Genomic DNA, 19,425 nt, shown 5'->3' with positions numbered 1-19,425 from the left:
TTTATTATAAGTGACAGGGAACTTATTGAAGAAAATGATAAATTGAAGTCATTAGAATACGATTAGCATTTTCGTACGACGAAAATAAAAAAAAAGTGCGAATATTTTGTCAGTTCTGTATAGGAACGGATTCCCAACACAAATGCTATACATAACGATGTATCGTGTTCTTCTCATTTTCTTTTCTCCACCCTTCCTCTCTCCGTGAAAAGTCAATGCGCCTTGATTAGTCCCTCCGACCGGTGGCTCCACTCGCATTTACCGAAGAGCTTCCCGTTCCTTTTTAAAGATGATTCAGAGACCAGTAGACGATCAGTTGGGAGCGGGCTTCGGCCGCAAAAGGTTGAAGTGGCGCTGGCATCACCGCTGCCGGAACGAGAACACTTGGGTCGTATATTGTGTCGAGTTCATGTGTCGACGTTATTAAGAACATTTGAAACATTCTCCATCTATTTAAGTTTGTTCTAAAATCCAGGAGAGAAAAGAAAAGTCAAAATGTGTGAAAGCAATGAAGTGTTTTTCAGTATTGAAGTGAAGTGATGTGCAATTCTGATCATTATTATTTTACCGTGCGAAATCTGTGTGAGTGAAGGGATGCATATGCAGTGAACTCATTACCCAGAGAGCGACATTTTAAAAACGCCACCGCGGTTTGATATCGTGAAGCCAAACACACGTGACAGCTGTCTTCATTTACTATGTAGTCTCTGCAAATTCGTGTTTTGTGTGCTTTGATGTGAGATATGTTATCTCATATGACAAACATATATTAATATTTAATTTAGCTGTCAATCTTAAGAAGAAAGTTTTAAATTATCTATGTTTTCAAGTGTTGACAGTGAAAACAGTCGTAATATGAGTGTTTTTTCTTTTCATTTGATGTGAGTGAAATCCATATTCTGATAAGGAAACTTTCCTCTTCTGTAGGTAAGTAATTTAATTAATAATAAGGGAATACGCATTATTATTGCTAAATTAAGCAGTAATCTTTATTTATGATCACTTTCTTTGTGGTTCAACGCCGTTTAGTTATACCATTTAGACTAAATAGGACGGATGGTGAATGAAAGTAAATGATTGTAAAATTACGTTTTCGTGTTCTTCCACCAACAGTCGAACCCGAGACCACGTGGGAGAAAGATTTAGGCAGTTACCACTAGACAAAGCGGGAAGTGCTCTGGCAACTAAAGAAAAGCTAAATTAGAGAATTGACACATGAGAAGCGTAAAACGCATAATCTTACATATTGTAATAAAGAAGTTTTGATGATTTCTTAACTATTCAGTCAATCATGAACGATTATATTTAATCACTTACTGCAATAATGAGCTGTCCAAACACATCTGGTCAACTCATTTGGCGTTCCTTAAAAAGAATATCAATTTCTGCCTAGTAACGCCACTTTTCAAGCGATCCGCTCCATTATGTTATCAGATCTCTTCATAGGGTTGAACGAAAGGAAGAAACAGAAAGTTCTTTCCAGAATGAAGTAACTGAAATTAGTTTGTGCGTTACATACGTGCAAGGGTAAAAATATCAATTGATCCTCTTCTTAGAAATATCGATCCAAATATCCAATTCATTCTGCCCTGAATGAGTTGCACGTATGTTTTATCGTCATATTGTCCCATTTTTGAATAACATTGAAAACACCTGTTTGGATTTCGTGTTCCAGATATGAAGCAGGTCCGTGACGAGGCAAGGAAACGAGATAATTTGTAGGTGCTGATTTTAGTTCACCTAGCATTCTCAACTGATTATCCGTTTTTAAAGCATACATTCATTTCAAAGAACAACTGGAGATTCAATGGAGGACGAAGGTCATCTCAAGGTGACTGATTTCACTCGGCTATCCCTTACTGTTAGCTGTGAGCCTGATATGAAGAACTGAGTGGTATTTATTTTAAAACTATACGAAATGTCATTTTTTCACCCGGGTAGATAAGATTTATGCAAAATATTTCATATTAAAAAAATGAGTGAATTAAATAAGTAGTGAAGTGCAACTTCTTTATCCTATCCTGTTATGTAAAACATTGTAACAAATAGGTGTTGTTGGTTGCATACAAACAAGGCGTTTTATAAACTGCCAGAAACGTGCATAAATTTTAGACCCTTCTATCAATCTTCCCTCGAGCTCAAAATTGAATGGAAAAATGATTAAATCTAGTTATTTTTTATTAGATCTGTTTACGCAATTAGATTAGGTGAAAATGTATTTGTACTCAAAATTTGGCAAAGTGGGCACCCCTTCCAATGGCGAATCTAGAAGATACTAAACAATAGGGGAGCAGCCAGAACCCCCTATGATAGGTGTATCAAGAGTTTATTATAAACTTTCAAAAAATTTGGAGTATAGGGAGAGGGCAAACTACATTTTCATATTTGAAGAAGTTTGACGGTTAACATAATCTCTATTTCAGAAATAATTTTCACTATTTACATTTTCTATTGCGTTAATTTATGGCCTTTACTTTATGTGTATGTCAAATAGACAGTGAAGGATAAATTAACGTTTGATTAAGACATTTTACAAAGACCGCTTTGGTTTCTTCTAGGGAGGGATAACTCAACGATTTTAAGTAAAGAAGTGTTGCCCTGCTCTCTTTGATGACTCAGAACCGATCGATATCACCATTGAGTAACTCCCCTTCTCTTCCATCTATCCATGCTCTATAAATATAACAACTGCTCCCTTTTTTACGAGTATGTTCGTGAGCCATTTCCTTTACTGCAAACAGGGCCGGCGAGAACGGTCGCGGGCCCCGGGGCTGAGCAATCCCGGGCCCCTTACACGTTCCCTTATAACCTTTTGCGTACTTACCACTTTGGACGGAGGTAAACTAAAATGAACATTAAGGCTTAGTTTGAACTCTTTATTAGACCATTAATGCGTTTAATTTACATGCTAAACATTATTGCTATATCTCCAAATAAGTGAATAATAAGAACTCTGAACCTAGCCTATTTTCACTGTTCGCTGAAAGCAAAACAAAACAACAACAACAAAAACCTCATTTATTTACTATTTATGATTTTGTTTAGACCCTATAGTTGTTGGTTCTAAGATTTTTGAAGGCTTCAAAACTAAAATGAATAAAAAAATAATATATTTAATACAACGGTATCAAAATAGAGAAAAAAGTAACTTATCTATTTGTAATAGCAAAAGTTCTCCCCCAATGCTCAATCAAATGCTCAAAAACAAACTAATTTGTGGAGGAAATAGAAAAAGCACGTATTAAATAGTTAAAGTTGAGAAAGTAAATGTTCTCAACCATCTAACCTACCCTGTACTATGAATATCTTTGCACAAATTGTTACTAGAAATAATTAGATAGAAGTAAGCTATGCAGTTAGTCTTTCTTAATTAAAGACGTGAGGCATTAGGCCTAATTTAGTTATTTCAATGAAATATTGCTCAAATTAACTATAGTGTGATTAATAATGTGATATTAATAGTAATTGTCTGTAGGAGAAATTTATTATATGTGTTAATACTAGACAACTGTTACAGTTACAATGTATCCTTTTCTACGTATAGTTACAACAAAATTCCCTTTCTGGTCTTTTTCAGGGCGAATTTATCAATAATAGCTTCCAGTTTGGTACACTTGACAAGTTCTGTCTCCACTGCCAACAAGTCTAAGCTTGATAATCTGTCTTGACATACTGTAGAGCGAAAAACATTTTTTACTCTATTTAACAGAGAGAAAGAGCGCTCTGCACTAGCAACGGTAGCAGGGATTGTGGGGAATATACGAAGGGCCACTGTCAGATTTGGAAATAAAGTTTCTAGATTCAAAGTTTCGATGTTATTTAGGATATCCCATGGTGAAAGCGTTTTCTCACCAAAATTGGCTGAATATATCAATTTCAGGCTATGCAGTTCATCAGAAAGATCATCTTCTAAATCTTTTGGGTATCGCTGGACTAGTGCAGCTGCTTGTTCTTGGATCTGGTCACCTGTCATTTCTTTGCAAGACCACAGTACACAAAAATTGTTACACAAAGAGCGTACTGATTGGAAGCGAACTGAGCAAGAATATACAACATTTAGTAATTCTTTATCCTCGGCCGCCGGGCCCTCTTTGGGACCCCGGGCCCCAGGGCTCTGGCCCCTCCTGCCCTCCCCTCTCGCCGGCCCTGACTGCAAAGAAAGGTGCGGCTAGAATAGTTCCAGAGTATTGTTAACGGCAGCTCCCTACGGCCGTTCCCTTAGCAACCTCTCTAATCCTGCTTCCATTTACAAAGACCAGTCTAGGTGAAAGGAAGACTGGTAGACATTATACAGAGACCAAGGGGGAAATCTCAAGACTTTGCAAGAAAAAGGAAGAAAAAAATAAATCCACTACCAGAGCCTCCTCGTGGCTGTATTATCATCTTCCTCGCCTTCGGTGCGGAAGACCCGGGTTCAATTCCTGCTGAGAACTATCGTAGTTTGGATTCCACTTTAGGCTCTAGCACCACGTGTGCTATAACCTTGGTACTGAAAGAGGCGCTAAACACCAAACCAACCAGAAATAGTAAAAAGTGGGAAAATATGACCACAAATTTTCATTGATTGTATGTAGACTGAGAAACTTTTACACTCAGAAACAGACAAATAAAACACTATTAAAGCATAATTAATTATGATCTTCCTCTCTGCAGGACAATTACTAACTCAAATTGATATTTAGTTGCTGTAGAATCAGCTACATTTTTTTCGTATGGAAAATAATGTTGGTGGAAGAGAATAACTGGCAATGCAACGTTCCATCAAAACACCCTGTACAAACTATCATTGTTGTTATTAACGTTGAATCAGTGGCAGCGAAGCTGACTGTGGCTCCCTTCTTTACTCGACTTTGGGCTTACTTCGAAGGCATTCATTGAATTCTGATGTAAGGCAAAAAATATTACATATTTACCTTTTTGGGATTGAAAGTCATACAAATTCTTTCTTTTAAGAGAGCAATCTTTCTTTCCCTTCTTTTTTAAAACATGACGCTTGTAAAATTATTTCTTTCCTGCAGAAAAAGGAAAATTGCTTTGAAAAATGATATAGACATAAGTAATTATTTGCATTTATTCTTTCTTACTACGACTAGAGTATAAATTGTTAGTAGCTTAGATCAATAAAATCAGAAAACGAAATCTTGAAATAAAATTTCCCGAGGATCGTTTGACATAATAATACGACACAAAAGTTGTATATTGACATGTATGTCTGGGAGGTGGTATCCATTAGATTTTTAAGCAGATTAAAATGTCGACTATGTTTTGTTGCTTTCTTTTCCTCCTTCTTTTTCTTATTTATTTGCACCTAGAAGTGTGTTAAGCACAATATTTTCTACATTCAGAAGCGCTAAATCTTTCATCGGAAGCGCTCGTGGTGCGAAAAGACTCTGGTTCGATAACCGACCATGTGAGTGTGTGGAGAATAACATCGTATCCGTAGATTTCTTTGGGGTTCTTCCGTTTCCTCCATTATTCTCATTCCACAAATTACTCTAAACCAATCACTTTCATTAATCAACTGTCTTCTGTAGCCAATAGGGCATAAATATTGGACGCTAGAAACTTTATTTAATTTCCTTTAGTAGAGGTCAGATTTTCCTTTAACGTCTAGCGACGGTGTGGGAGGAGAAATTACGGTGATTTAAAAAAAAAAAATCGAATTCTAGATTTCAACGGTTTTGTACCTTTCATGGCCCCTCTTTGTGGAAAAAGTGATTTTTGAATATCTGTTTGCCTAACCACATTCAGTTTTAAATTTAAGGTTTTCATATACGTAATTCTCCAGGCTTTTTGTTTGGAATTTTTGCGTTACTCTAAAAATAGGTTGGTTTACTAAAGAGTAAAAATGAAGGTCTTCTCAAGAAAGAAAAAAAAGCTGCAACAATTTTGTTTACTCTCATAGGCCTACATCGATATTTTGTTAACAACCCTATACTGTGCTATAACTCATTTCAATTTTTTAAAAAGCCAGAAGGGGTAGTTTACTCTTGCAGGTTTGTTCTTTTGGAACGATTTTCTCAAAAGTGATTCAGGCGTTATTGTTTATATTTCATTAAACATATTTTATTAATAACCCTATCACTTCTTATGAAAGTATCCAGAAGGTGTAGTTTATTGTTTGGATTGAATTTTTGTTTTGACTATTTCTACAAACACGATTCATGCGATTTTGTTATATTTCATAAACTAACATTATATCAATAACACTAATGTATGACATATGCCATTTCTCATGAATAAATTCGCAAGAGATAGTTCACTTTTGAGGAAGTTTTCTTCTTACGAAGTTTTCCCGAAATCCCTTCTAATTTTGTTCGTAATTCACAAATAAAATGTTTCAGTATTAGGTATATCGTAGCATGATTTATCTTAATAAAGCAGAGCAGGAAAGTGTAGTGCGATGATGTGTAACCTTTATTTATCTCGTTATCGTACTAAGAAAAAAAGATAATAGAAAAAATTGTATGTTGTATCCAACCATGGATACAGCCAATTGAAAAAAAATATAGCCATTGAAAAAAAAGGAAAAAAAGAAAAGGAAAACAACAAAGGAAAAAATTCTTAAGCTCTTTAGGGGTCTACATTGATTTACCAATGAAAGCAAAATCTAACATTGGTGCTGTTGAACAGAAGCTTGAAATCTCAATTGGGATCGGAGGAGAAGAACACAAATAAAAGACGATTGGATGAGGAAGAGAACAAAGAGAAGGAAGAAATGTGACATGGCCCACTAAATCAAGGTTTAAATGATGACGGTTAGCTTGTTCCAAGTTTCCCCTTCATTTCATATTTCACGCCGTATTACTCCCAGCTGTCTTTTAACACTGGCCTCTCCCTGCCCAACGGACATTGCCAAAACAGAAGATATGACTATGATAGGGTCGGTTTTCATTATTATAAGAGCAAATAGGTCTACTTATATAATCAGCCGGCACTGATACTGCCAACATTTCATAATTTATGTACTTAGCAATTTGGATGTCTAAATACTTCTAATATACAGAGTAAAACAATCTTATTTGCAGATGTGGACATGTATTATTTGTTCATAGTGGGAAGATTTATATCTTATATTAATTAAATTCATCTTCATGTCATGGTGAAGTGTAAAATATAAAGATCCATAATAGAACTATAAGATGTCTGGGTGCTTTTGTAATCATGTAATAAACAGTGTATTATTGATGCAATTATAGTTATTGCAATAGCTATAAAGAACGAAACTTGGCAATGAAGTCATATACTGTACATTTGTTATATTTTTGTATGAAATATGAGATATAATACTTCGTTACCAAAGACCCTTATGGTCTTTATCAGTCTGTTTGAAATCCACGAAAACAAAGCTTTGTTACTGAAAGAAGCAAGTACTCAAACAAAGAATTTTTATATACACTCTGTAAAGAAAAAATAGCGACACTCGCTCGGATATAGTTTTCACAACATACATTAACCAATATGAATTTTTACATGAATTGCTGATAATATTTCAACGCATATTATTAATGAGCCGTTCATTCTTAATACTTGCTCCACAGTTTCAGGTTTTTTATATGCATATAATGAATTTATATGCATATATTAGTAGCTATGTGTGTTTTCAGCAAAAACGGCTGTGGAAAGAATTATACATATAAGTATGAAAAATCAACAATAATAGCACAAAGCAAAAACCGTAATTTCTTAAGAGTAAGACATATTGTGTACAAACATTGAGAGGTACAATACATCAAATTAGATTTCGTATGTGGACCATGGGCTATAGGACTTGCAGGAGAATCGTATAGGCCTTTTGGTGACAAGGCTATTGCAAAATGCAACCTTGATTTCATGGAATCACTCCCGGATTATCTGTTCCGTGAGTTCCATTCTATCCGAGATAGTTGTCTATTGAGTCTTCTGCTCATATCGACCCAAATTTTACAATTGGATTCATGTCAGGTGAGTTTGGATCCCACATGAGTCTTTGAATAGTCATATTCTTGCACCACGTATTAACGATTTTTGTTCATTGACATGAAACATTTACGCCCTGGAAAATGAAGTAGTCCATATCTTCTTCAGGAAAATTATCTTTAGCTGTTAGAAGAATTTTACGTACCAGAATTTGAAGACATTTTTGTACATCAAATTACTCTTCACATATATCCATTGTTCTGACGTCTTTGACAGTGAAGCAAGCCCATACCATCACTCAGTAACTGAATATTTGCATCTCTTAAACAAAATCCGTATCAAATTTCTCGCTCATTTGTATCCACAACTTCACACAACTATCGTTTCCAACTATTCTAAACTTTTTTCAACGGAGAAAACAACATGCTTCTAGTTGTCATAAGTCCAAGTAGCATATGGCCTCACAAACGTAAGTGTTGAAGTCTTCAGTGTTTTTGCTAGTTTCGACTTTCCAGGCGGTTTTTTCTTCGTAATATCCTCCTCATACAGTTAAGACAATACAGTCGTACGACTGACTGCAGTTCCAAGATCAAAACGATTTTTGAGGAAGTCATTCCTTAATTCTGCAGTGCCATTGATTTTATTTGGCGATCAGCTCTGGGTGATGCTTTCTTTTTTCTATTTCACTGTTGACGAAGGGATGATTTCTTATACTATTTTTGCTTGTGAATTACTCTTTCTGCCGTCAAATGGTAAATTCTGAGTATTCCAGCCATCTCTCTTAGAGATGTAACTTAGCTGTGCAAAGTAAGAAGTATGTCTTGTTCACGTGACGACAAGTTACATTTCTTACCAATCATACTTGTTTACAGTTCACATGTAGCATCAATTTCATACAAAAACAACACTGCACAACAACAATATTGCCACTTGACACTGTTCAAACAATTACAAAGCATAGAACAATCACAAAATGCTAATTACCTGGGCTTAAACATCACAAATGCAATGCAGAATTCTCACCCCAATAATTTGCGAGACGCTCTCAGGTGCCATCTGGAGAGAATATTACTGATACATAAATAATTAGTAAGCGCCAAAACACCATAGGTGTCACAGATAGTGGAAATGAATTATCACACTCATAATTTCCTTCTATTCCTCTTCTAGCCGGCTGCAACTATGGTTTTCTGTGTAAGTTACCTTGAGAATTGAGGTGTCGCTATTTTTTCTTTACAGAGTGTATATAAAGATGTGGTTTGCTTTTCTACCCCATGGACCGTAACGGAATCTTGCATGAGCTAATCTGAAACATCGAAAACAGGTTTCTTTAAAAACCACAACGTTCATTTTTTGCTTCCCACTATTTACCTGGTGATTATATCAAAAATAATAAATAATATTTTTATACTTCCTGGATTATACGAGTATCTATACACTGCAGAAGAATAGTGTATTAAGACAATCAAGAAAGTATACTTTACCTCGCTGAATACTGATAATTATGAACAAATACAGGGTAAGTCAAAGTGATGGACCCCATTTCAGATATTTATTCTGTGAAACCTAATAAACACATGTTACTGTGAGACATGTGTTAAGAAATGTCTTCAAACATATCACAAGTGTTCTATGTGAACACCTCCCGTAGCACGGCACACATCAAGTTGGTAGTCAAACTCCTGCCATAGCTTTTGCAGCATGTTGCGGTGAATATCTGCAAGAATGCAAGCAACCAGATAGAAAATGGAAATTAACTTTGAAAGTTAATCTTTCGAAGCGCATGTCTTAGGATAACATATGTTTCTTAGATTTCTCAGAATACATTTCTGAGATCGGGTCCATTATTTTAACTTATCCTGTACATTTGAGAAAGCATTGTGAGAGACCTCAGAGACGCTACATTCACATTTAGACTCTTAATGCGTGAACATGGAAATAATTTATTTCCTTACGATCATTATTACGTTCAAGCAACAATACGGGAGAAGAAAACCTGGTGATAAAAACATCGAATTCGAAATTTGAACGGATTTACAAATTTAATGGCCCCTATACCATAAAAGTTATTTTTGTTTGTTATATGTCCATCTACTTGTTTGTTCCGATGTGTGTGTGTGTGTACACTCACTTAGAGGCTATACCGTTTAATGCGTACACAAGTTTTAAAGTTAAGTTTTCCGTAAAACTCTCTAGGGGTGGTGTTCGAATTTTATTACTACCCAAAAATAAGGGTGGTTTAGTTCAGAGTAGAAAAAAGATACAATTTTCTCGAAAAGAGCTCGAATAACGATTTTGTTTTGAATTTTTTATGTTAAAATGTCACTACAACTCTATATTGTGGCATAAGTCATTTTAATAATAATGATAATAATAATAATAATAATAATAATAATAATAATAATAATAATAATAATAATAATAATAATAATAATAATAATAATAATAATAATATAATCAATAAGGGGTAATTTGAGGTTTCTTTTCCCTTTGACATGGTCTTCAAAAATAACTAAAGCGATTTTGTTAGCATTATATATATATACAGGGTGTTTCAGATAAAATGTCCAGTGCTTATAAATCCGAAACGGCTGAGAATAAAAAGATGAAACAAAAACTGAGATAGGAAAATGTCTTAGGGCGCTTCACATGGTATTGTTGTGGTGACCCCCAGGGCCCTCCTTCAGGGGGGCCCAGGGGCCAACTTCAAATTTTCAAATAGGAACATGTATTGAATCATACCTCATTCAATAGTACTTGAAATACGAAACAACTTTTGTAGGAAACAATTTTCGATTTGGGCCACCGTTTTTAAATGGCCGCAAAAAGTGAGTCCTATATCAGATAAAACGTCCAGTGCTAATAAATCCGAAATGACTGAGAATAAAAAGATAAAACAAAAACTGAGATAGAAAAATGTTATAGGGTGCATCACATGGTGTTGTCGTGGTGACCCACAGGGCCCTCCTTCAAGGGGGCCCAGGGGCCAACTTCAAATTTTCAAATGGGAACGTGTATTGAATCATACCTCATTCAATAGTCCTTGAAATACGAAACAACTTTTGTAGGAAACAATTTTCGATTTGGGGCACCGTTTTCAAAATGGCCGCAAAAAGACCTGTATCAGTTTGAAGTTGGCACCTGGGTCCCCTTCACGGAGTTTCCTGAGGGTCACCACAACAACACCACTTGATATGCTTTATCATCGTTTCTATCTCAGTTTTTGTTTCATCTCTCTATTCTCAGCCGTTTCTGATTTAGGCCTATAAGCACTGGACGTTTTATCTGATACAGGACCCACTTTTTGGGGCCATTTTGAAAACGGTGGCCCAAATCGAAAATTGTTTCCTACAAAAGTTGTTTCGTTTTTCAAATACTATTGAATGAGGTATGATTCAATACATGTTCCCATTTGAAAATTTGAAGTTGGCCCCCTTGAAGGAGGGCCCTGGGGGTCTCCACGACAACACCATGTGATGCGCCCTATGACATTTTCCTATTTCAGTTTTTGTTTCATCTTTTTATTCTCAGCCGTTTCGGATTTATAAGCACTGGACGTTTTATCTGAAACACCCTGTGTATATATATATATATATATATATATATATATATATATATATATATATATATATATATATTCATATGTATGTATTTTGCTGCTATTGCTATATAGTGTTGTATAAATTATTTCCAGGAAAATATTCAGAAGAAGTAGTTCAGTCTGGGTTGTGACTTTCTTTTCTCTCTTTTTTCTTTCTCCTTTTTTTTGGGAGAGGGTATCAAATACGACTTTGCTACTTTATTGCTATTTTATAAACAAATATTTTATCAATAATCCTAATATATAGCTTAAGTCGTTTTTCCTTGAGAACATCTATAAGCAGTTCTTTACTTTTGAATATGAGTTTACTTCCGGTGAAATTTTGCGTAAACGCCTTATAATTTACTTCCTATTTCGCAAGAAAATGTTTATTGATAACTGCATCGTAATATGATTTAGTTTAAGAAATTGGAGCAACAAAGTTTAGTGCGGTGACCCGTAATTTTATTATTTATATTTTATTAATCGTTTAAATAATATTAACAAAAGATCTAACACGTAAGAAATACTTAGGATACACGATGTAATCCATTGACTTCTTATATCGTACACCTGAATGGTACAAATAAAAGCCTGGCAGCTAATCTTGTCCTATGTTAATCGATTTAATGAACACTATTATGTGGTTAAATTGTTTGAGTTCTTAATGTCTTCGTGGAAGCATTCTTTTCAATTTCCAGTGGAGGGTTTCTAGTGTTTCTTGTCGTCTTGTTTTGTAAATTTACATAAAAGAATTACGCCCGATTTTGTTTCCTTAATTTCATTCACGAGAGGGTACCTAAAAGAAACCGAACTAATTTTTTGGTGGGTACAGCTTTTGTAGTACCGCGTTTTGCCGTTAGGAGTGCATAGAGCGAAAGCTCCTGAGTCAGTAATCCGAGTGACGTCGATAAAGAAGGTCAGGGCTAGTTTCGGGAGAGTTTATAGTGGCAACTGTTTTGTGTGATCGTCATAGTTGCAGTGGTTGATTTTCTTGAACAGTGTGCGGGGATGGAATTCTGCTTTTTGCTCAGAGAAAGTGGAACAGAAGCTCTTGAAATGTTAAAAACGGAGTAGAAGTACGATGCTATGAGGAAATCTCAAGTGTTTGAGTGTTTTTTTTTTTTTTTCCCGTTTCAAAAATGGTAAAATGTCAATTGATGACAAACCTCGTTCTGTTCGTCCTTCCACGGCCCGAACACACGAAAATGTTGAAAAAATTTGTGAAATCCTCAACGAAGATCGACGACGGACAATTGAAGAAATTGTGGAGCTGTTGGGAGTGATTTGGAATGCGGCGCAGCGAATTTTGAAAGAAGATTTGGCAATGAAACGAGTCACTGCCAAATTCATGCCGCGACTGTGACTGGTGAACAAAAGTAGGTCGCGTGGAAGCATGTTGTGCTCTAAAAAATAAAGTAAAATAAAATAAAATAAATAAATAAATAAAGAGTCCCGAAATGATTCAGACCTTTTTTGTTTCCTATGGATACGTGCATCACATTGTTTTTAAAAATCACAAGGACAGTATCTGTAATTAAGAAATCGATGGAAGCAGAAGCAAAATAGTTAAGAATCACCTGTAGTCAAATAACAGTGCTTGCCACTAGTAATTAACAATTCGGATAAAATCCCGAAAAAGACGAAATCAAACCTCAAGATAAATTAAAGTTCAAAAATACTTATTTTTACATCATTAAATAACAACAATATTTTTCAGAAAATGGAACTAAGACTCCTAAGATTTTGTAAATTTTTATATTGACTTTTGGCAAAGTAAAAAGAAAAAATAATTATGGTAAACAAGGATAATAGTCCATATAAAATTATTAAGTTTGCAACTAAAAATCATTCCGGATTCTGCATTCTGCATTCTGGATCCTGCATCCAGCATAGCAATGGAATGGTCTATACGAAATTATAAATACCGGAAGAGAGACCATTGTTTGGTCAAAACCAAGCGAAATAAGCAATGAGGTAAAGTATGACTACAGAGAATTTTAACTGTCTATTTTGCATGTGACATGATATTAGGAGATCTCTGAAAGTGACAGGCAGATTAGAATGTTTAAATATTTAGAATGTTAGAAATATTTTCTTCTTTCTTTCCTTCTTGGGAAAAGAGAGGAAAATGACATGGAAGCATCATCTTCTTTCTAATCTTCTTTAAGAAAGAACAAGTTTAGTCTTCTGCGAATGCTTATGTCATTAGTTGAGTCATTAACATTCTAATTAAGCATGCGCCCTCTTCGATTTCAGTCAAATATAGTATTAGCAAAACATGGCTGAATGATGTGCGAACTTGAAATTGCTACGCGTCGCAAACCTTAAGTCGTAAAAGGAAATAAGAAGCAAAGAGACACAGAGATGTTGGAAAAGAATGTAAGACTTTGGTGAAGCGTATAGAGCTGAAGATTGGCAGAACTTATCCCGTTAGCATTACGCAACGGTTCTTCTGATACTTAAAGACTTGTTCTTGCATTCTCAAGAGTAATTAAGTTTCAGCGCTGTACATTTAGAGAGAGGGAGAGAGAGAGAGAGAGGGAGAAATAACAAAAAGCGCATATCTTTAAAATCTAGGAAGTACCACCAACAGCGTTGCTCTTGCTTGAAATACTTCCTTTGCGTTAAGATTAATTATCTTCATAAGAGTCGCTTAATGTGTCCAGGAAAATTATATCTTCTTTCTATCTTTTTTGTAACTACTGTACCATATTGTGACTTCAGTATGCCTCTCGTTTTCTTCTTTCACGTATATTATTTTAATGGAAACAAGTTTTCTTAATTTTTAATTGTAGTTGGGACGTGAGTAGGTTTCTGGAGTTCATCGTTAATATTACTAAAATTACTCAAATTTTGAGTAAAATTTTGAGAAAGAAATCTCTTATTTTGAATTCGTTTGTTGACCTCTGAGACATCTTTTCTGTTAATTTCTCTCATTCTGTTTAAATGTTATATTGTCTCTTATGATAAGTAGTAACAAGGATGTTCCCATGAAAATCCAGGAATACTAGTATTGAAGGGCCTTAAAATGTCATATTTTGTATCCAAGTCTGCAATTTCTAGTTGATGGTTGTGACTTAACAGTGGACAGGTCTAGATAGCCGTCTTATTTTGAAGAGTGTTGGTTGAATGTTACGGCGAGTTATACAATAAGAAACACCAATTGCAAAGTTTAAAATATTCTGTTGAAATTTTTCCAGTGTAACTCTGGCATTTAAATTCTACTTAGTGCTGCAACTTTAAAGTGTTTACAAGAATTATGTATTAGCTCGTAAGTTACATTCTGACTTGGCTTGAAGATGATAAAGGTCCAGCGTTGCAAAAACAAAATTCACCTTTGTGTTATCTTCTAGCTTGTCAACATGGTTGTTATAAAAACAAATCTTCAGCTCCGCATCTCCAACGCTGCAGGTATTTATCATCTGCTGCCATTCTGAACGGTGGAAGAGCAGGACTTTTAAAGATTGAATTCCGTTCCCAGTGGAACATTGAATATACTCATATAAGCATAATATTAGTCATTTCCTTGATACAAAATATAGGCCTAAACATGCATAAGCAAAGTAGTTTATTGAATTTAGTTCGTTTCTCACACCGATGGAGAGACTCTGAAATTCTATCATTGACAAGGAGCGGGAGTGAAAATATATGTACAAAAAAAAAAAGTAAAAAACGCAAACAGTGAACTATATGGCGGAATTTGGTTTCTCCAGATGAAATGACATAATAAAGCCACAATTCTTCGTTGAGTAAGTAAGGATTATTACTGGCTATAAGGATCAGATTATGGTTTCTGAACTGTCTGATTTTGAAACTGGAGGAAACTCAGCGGAAACTGGATGAAATACAATTATATTATGTAGTTTTACATTTAACGTACTCTCCCATTGCACTTGATATGTTTCCACGTTTGCTATTACATAATAATTGAACGATAGAGTCTATTTGTCTGTGTGGGAGATGAGCTATATCTAATAAGCAATTTCTCTTATCCCCGTTCCGTCATTTCACATGGTTCTGCCTTTGCGACGTAACGGAGATAAAAAAAATAGCCCTCGTAATATAAAAAGTACCAGTATACTCTTCGAGATTGTATGGAGACTACTTAGCAGAAACGAGAAAATGATATAAAACTAGACCACTAACAAAAAATAGAAATAAACACATGAAAAACATGAATAATAGTACATATAACAAAAATTCAAAACAAAACCAATAATATTTTTTTTTAAAAATGGAAGGGGAGAGGAATATATGCGTTTTATTTTCGATTTTTTCTGTCAGTATGTGTGAAACTATAATTTTGCATCTAACACATCCATCTCAGGAAGAAGAAAAAGACATGGAGGAGGAGAGACAACGAATCAAGTAGTCACTAAAGCAAGAAAAGAAAAAGAAAATATAACCCCAGTAGACATAGTGAAATACTGAAACAGTAATATTCAAGTAAAAAAAAAAAAACGACTAAAGTAATTTAAAAAAGAAAGAGATAGTAATGAAACACATCAGGTGCTCCGAAAATCAGCATTTACCCATTTGCTAGACCAAATAATTTCATATCACTACAATATATGAAGATCTGCGACGCCTATTCATCTGGGTAGTACGCAACACATTGACTGTAAATATAATTACTTCTGGGTTTCTACGCTGGAGTTCATTATTTCTAAATTCAAGAACATTTTCGATTCAATCACAATGTTAAGCCAAGACTTGAAATGCTGTTCATAAATAGAAATTTAACTCTGTGTCTTCTAAATCCTTTTGCTATTATTCTCATTCCTCCAGAAGATTATACAGAATACAGTAAGCTATAACAAATTTGTATTTAAAACTTGTGTTGAACCTGTAGCTTGTCACAGAAAGCACATTGTTCACTTAGCCACAAAGGGACATAAGAATAATTGTATGTTGCTGTAGCAATTAATCAACAATTATTTGTGTTCGAAAACTCGAGTAACGAACATTCGAATTGATAACGCATATTGTCTAATATGTGTGACTAGTGAGACATATATGTAAATATTTGTAAGAAAGGCATTTTGTGTAACGCTGCAAGAAAAATACAAATACTTGCATAACACAATAACCGCAAAAAAAAGAATAATAATAATAATAATAATAATAATAATAATAATAATAATAATAATAATAATAATAATAATAATATTCTCGGAAGTTTCAAAATGAACGGTTAGATGAATTTTCTTAAATTTACTTTTTTTGTTTATTTAGTTTTTACGATTCCTCTTTGTGTGACACTCTAATAAACATATAATAAAAGCCTTTCCCGTAGCAAGTTGGTTATATTGCATTCCTCACTCATAGTCCAAATAGTAGAGATTGATGTATCAACTGTACACTCAAATGTTTCCTGGGTTTTCCTTCTTAAATTTCACTATTAAACATAATAATAATGAGAAATTTATCTATCTTACTGGAAGAGTTGAATACAGATTTCAGTATTATTATTATTATGTTTCATAACACAGAGAAAGGAGACGTATCTGTATTCAATGCATTATTTCCTTCTACGACTGACAGTTCTATAACAGAATTATTTGTGTATATGTAATAGTGGTACGTTCCTGACATCGAACTACAGACCAATGGCGGATCCACGAGGAGTACGGTAGGCCGGCTTTCGTCAAACGTTACCTCTTTCTTTTAAGCTCATTTGATTTGCAATACACAGAGCCTCATGTCTCTTTGCCAAGCAATGATAGTTTAATGATTTCCCCGCAAATGATAGAGATGTTGACTTCTTGTAGGTGTTTAATCATAGATAGCACAACATAAACTTCATTTTGCTTTCCATTACATGGACCATATATTACTTATAGTCAATTTCAATGTTATAAGTCTACTAAGAGCCGTACTTTGAAGAAAAGTTTATTTTTTTATTTATATTTTCTCATTTATTCAATATCTATTTTGAGTTTGAGTTTAGTAAGATATTTTAATATTTTATTTAAACCATTTATTAATATAGATACATAGCACTTAACATAGATAACACTTATTAACACAAATAGCACTTAAAATGTATTATTTAGCCTAGATACTAACAAACTTTGTGTACATTTACAAAGAAAACATACAGATAATAGTGAGTCTGTCTGTGATACAATCTCTCTCTGATAAGACACGTTTTTGTTGTAGTTTCTATTGAGAGCACTAAACAAAATATGCACATTGGGAGTTACATTTAACATGTTGAACCATAAAACCACACGCCACCCACAAGTCTGTTGTTTCACACACTATAGGTGCCTGTGATCTTGCCCATATTGTTCACACCAGATTTTGTCTTATTATAACAGAATGAGAGAATAATTTCTGGTTTTCGCTTGTAATTAGAAGAATAGATTTGAGCATCATGGTACTTGGTGTTTACTACAATAACACATATGTTATCCTTAGGTATCAATTTCAAGAAAGTAAATCCGAACGTAAGGTTGGTTTACATATCCAGATTCCTAATTATGAAAACATTTACGACCACTCCATCTCCAATCATTTCACGAATTCAATCTGTTTTATATAAACTATTGGAACGTAAAATCGAATTTAATTTATTTATTTATGTATTATACTCTGTAGAAAGTCACTTTTTGCTTTAAAGTTTGTTTCTATTTTCACACGGAGACGACATTTCTGTTATAACTCTTCGGCATCTCTTTTGCTTTTAAAATCAATTAGACAGGGATATTATGCAAATTCCAAATCCAAAATCTATAGCTGAAAACAAGATATTAAATATGTACACTATTCCATAATTATTCTCTGATTTGGAACTGAAAACTATAAGCAGTGGTGATTTCTCCGGGATTGTCAATATGCAGGAGAAGGGAGTACTGTAAAAACTCTTATAGTTCATATTGAGCATAATGAAAGATATGGCACCAAACGGGAAAATTTCTTAGCTTAAGGCGACGTGTCAAATTCCCGCAGATCACCCCTGGAACATAACTATTTATAAGGTATTCTTAACAAATAGAATATTACATTTGTTTCTCGTTCTACTGTTTTAAATGTAAAAGTCATCATTTAAATATGATCATGTAAGTTACCGATTTCTAGTCGGATTAATACTAGAATATTCTTTTCGGATTACACTTTAAAGCAAGTCCTCTCGTTATAATCCTCAGTGGAATCACATGTTTAACTCCAATCAATTACTGAATATTTTTACAAATATATCTATTTGTAACTTTTACTATTCAATCTTGCAAATGTATAATGGACGAGATCATATGATCATATTCGTAAATAAATTATTTAATTTATGTAAATCTGGATCGATATGTCTTGAACTTTATAGTTTAGCAATAACAGTATAATAATAATAATAATAATAATAATAATAATAATAATAATAATAATAATAATAATAATAATAATAATAATAATAATAATAATAATCGTAGTCATATCTTTAGTCAGTAAGTGAGTTAAACGAAATCAAATGCTACTTATGCTTTTTGGATATGGATAATCCCACATATATATATATTTTTAGATTTCATAACTGGTAGAATATCTTGCTCACATGAGAGTAGGAATAGACCATTTGGCCTAGATCTTGAAGTAGAAAATGAAGTAGTCGAGAATGATAAAGGGTTTAGTATTCATCGGGGTCAGTTTGAAAAAGCTGTATCCGATATTAAGAATAGAAAGGTAACTGCGATAGATAATATTCCAATCGAATCCATTAAGAATATGGGAGACAAGGCCAAGATAGGAGTCTTCCGACTGTGCAATGAGGTATATGAAACAGGAGAGTGGCCAAAGAACTTTCTGAAGACGATTATCATACCAATGGCTAAGAAATTGAACCCAAACAGAGATGAATATTATAGAACTATTAGTCTCATATCTCATGCAGCAAAAATTTTGTTTCCAATTCTGAACAGAATTTTGTACGGAAGAACAAACTAAAA

General features: G+C 34.1%; 1 protein-coding gene across 1 annotated transcript in view; it reads left to right on the top strand.

Annotated features, from left to right (window-relative positions):
- Positions 1 to 316: 316 nt before the first annotated feature.
- Positions 317 to 19,425, top strand: part of LOC145672103 (ly6/PLAUR domain-containing protein 6B-like) — a 57,928-nt gene continuing 38,819 nt past the window's right edge. Inside the window, exon 1 of the mRNA XM_081741371.1 lies at positions 317 to 927. The gene's annotated coding sequence lies outside the window, so the exon portion shown is untranslated. The remainder of the gene's footprint in view (positions 928 to 19,425) is intronic.

This window comes from Thermobia domestica, chromosome 15 (assembly GCF_964235325.1).
Source record: "Thermobia domestica chromosome 15, izTheDome1.hap1.1, whole genome shotgun sequence".
Classification (NCBI taxonomy): Eukaryota; Metazoa; Arthropoda; class Insecta; order Zygentoma; family Lepismatidae; genus Thermobia; species Thermobia domestica.
The sequence above is the reverse complement of the archived record's forward strand: the minus strand, read 5'-3'. Positions and strand labels throughout refer to the sequence as shown.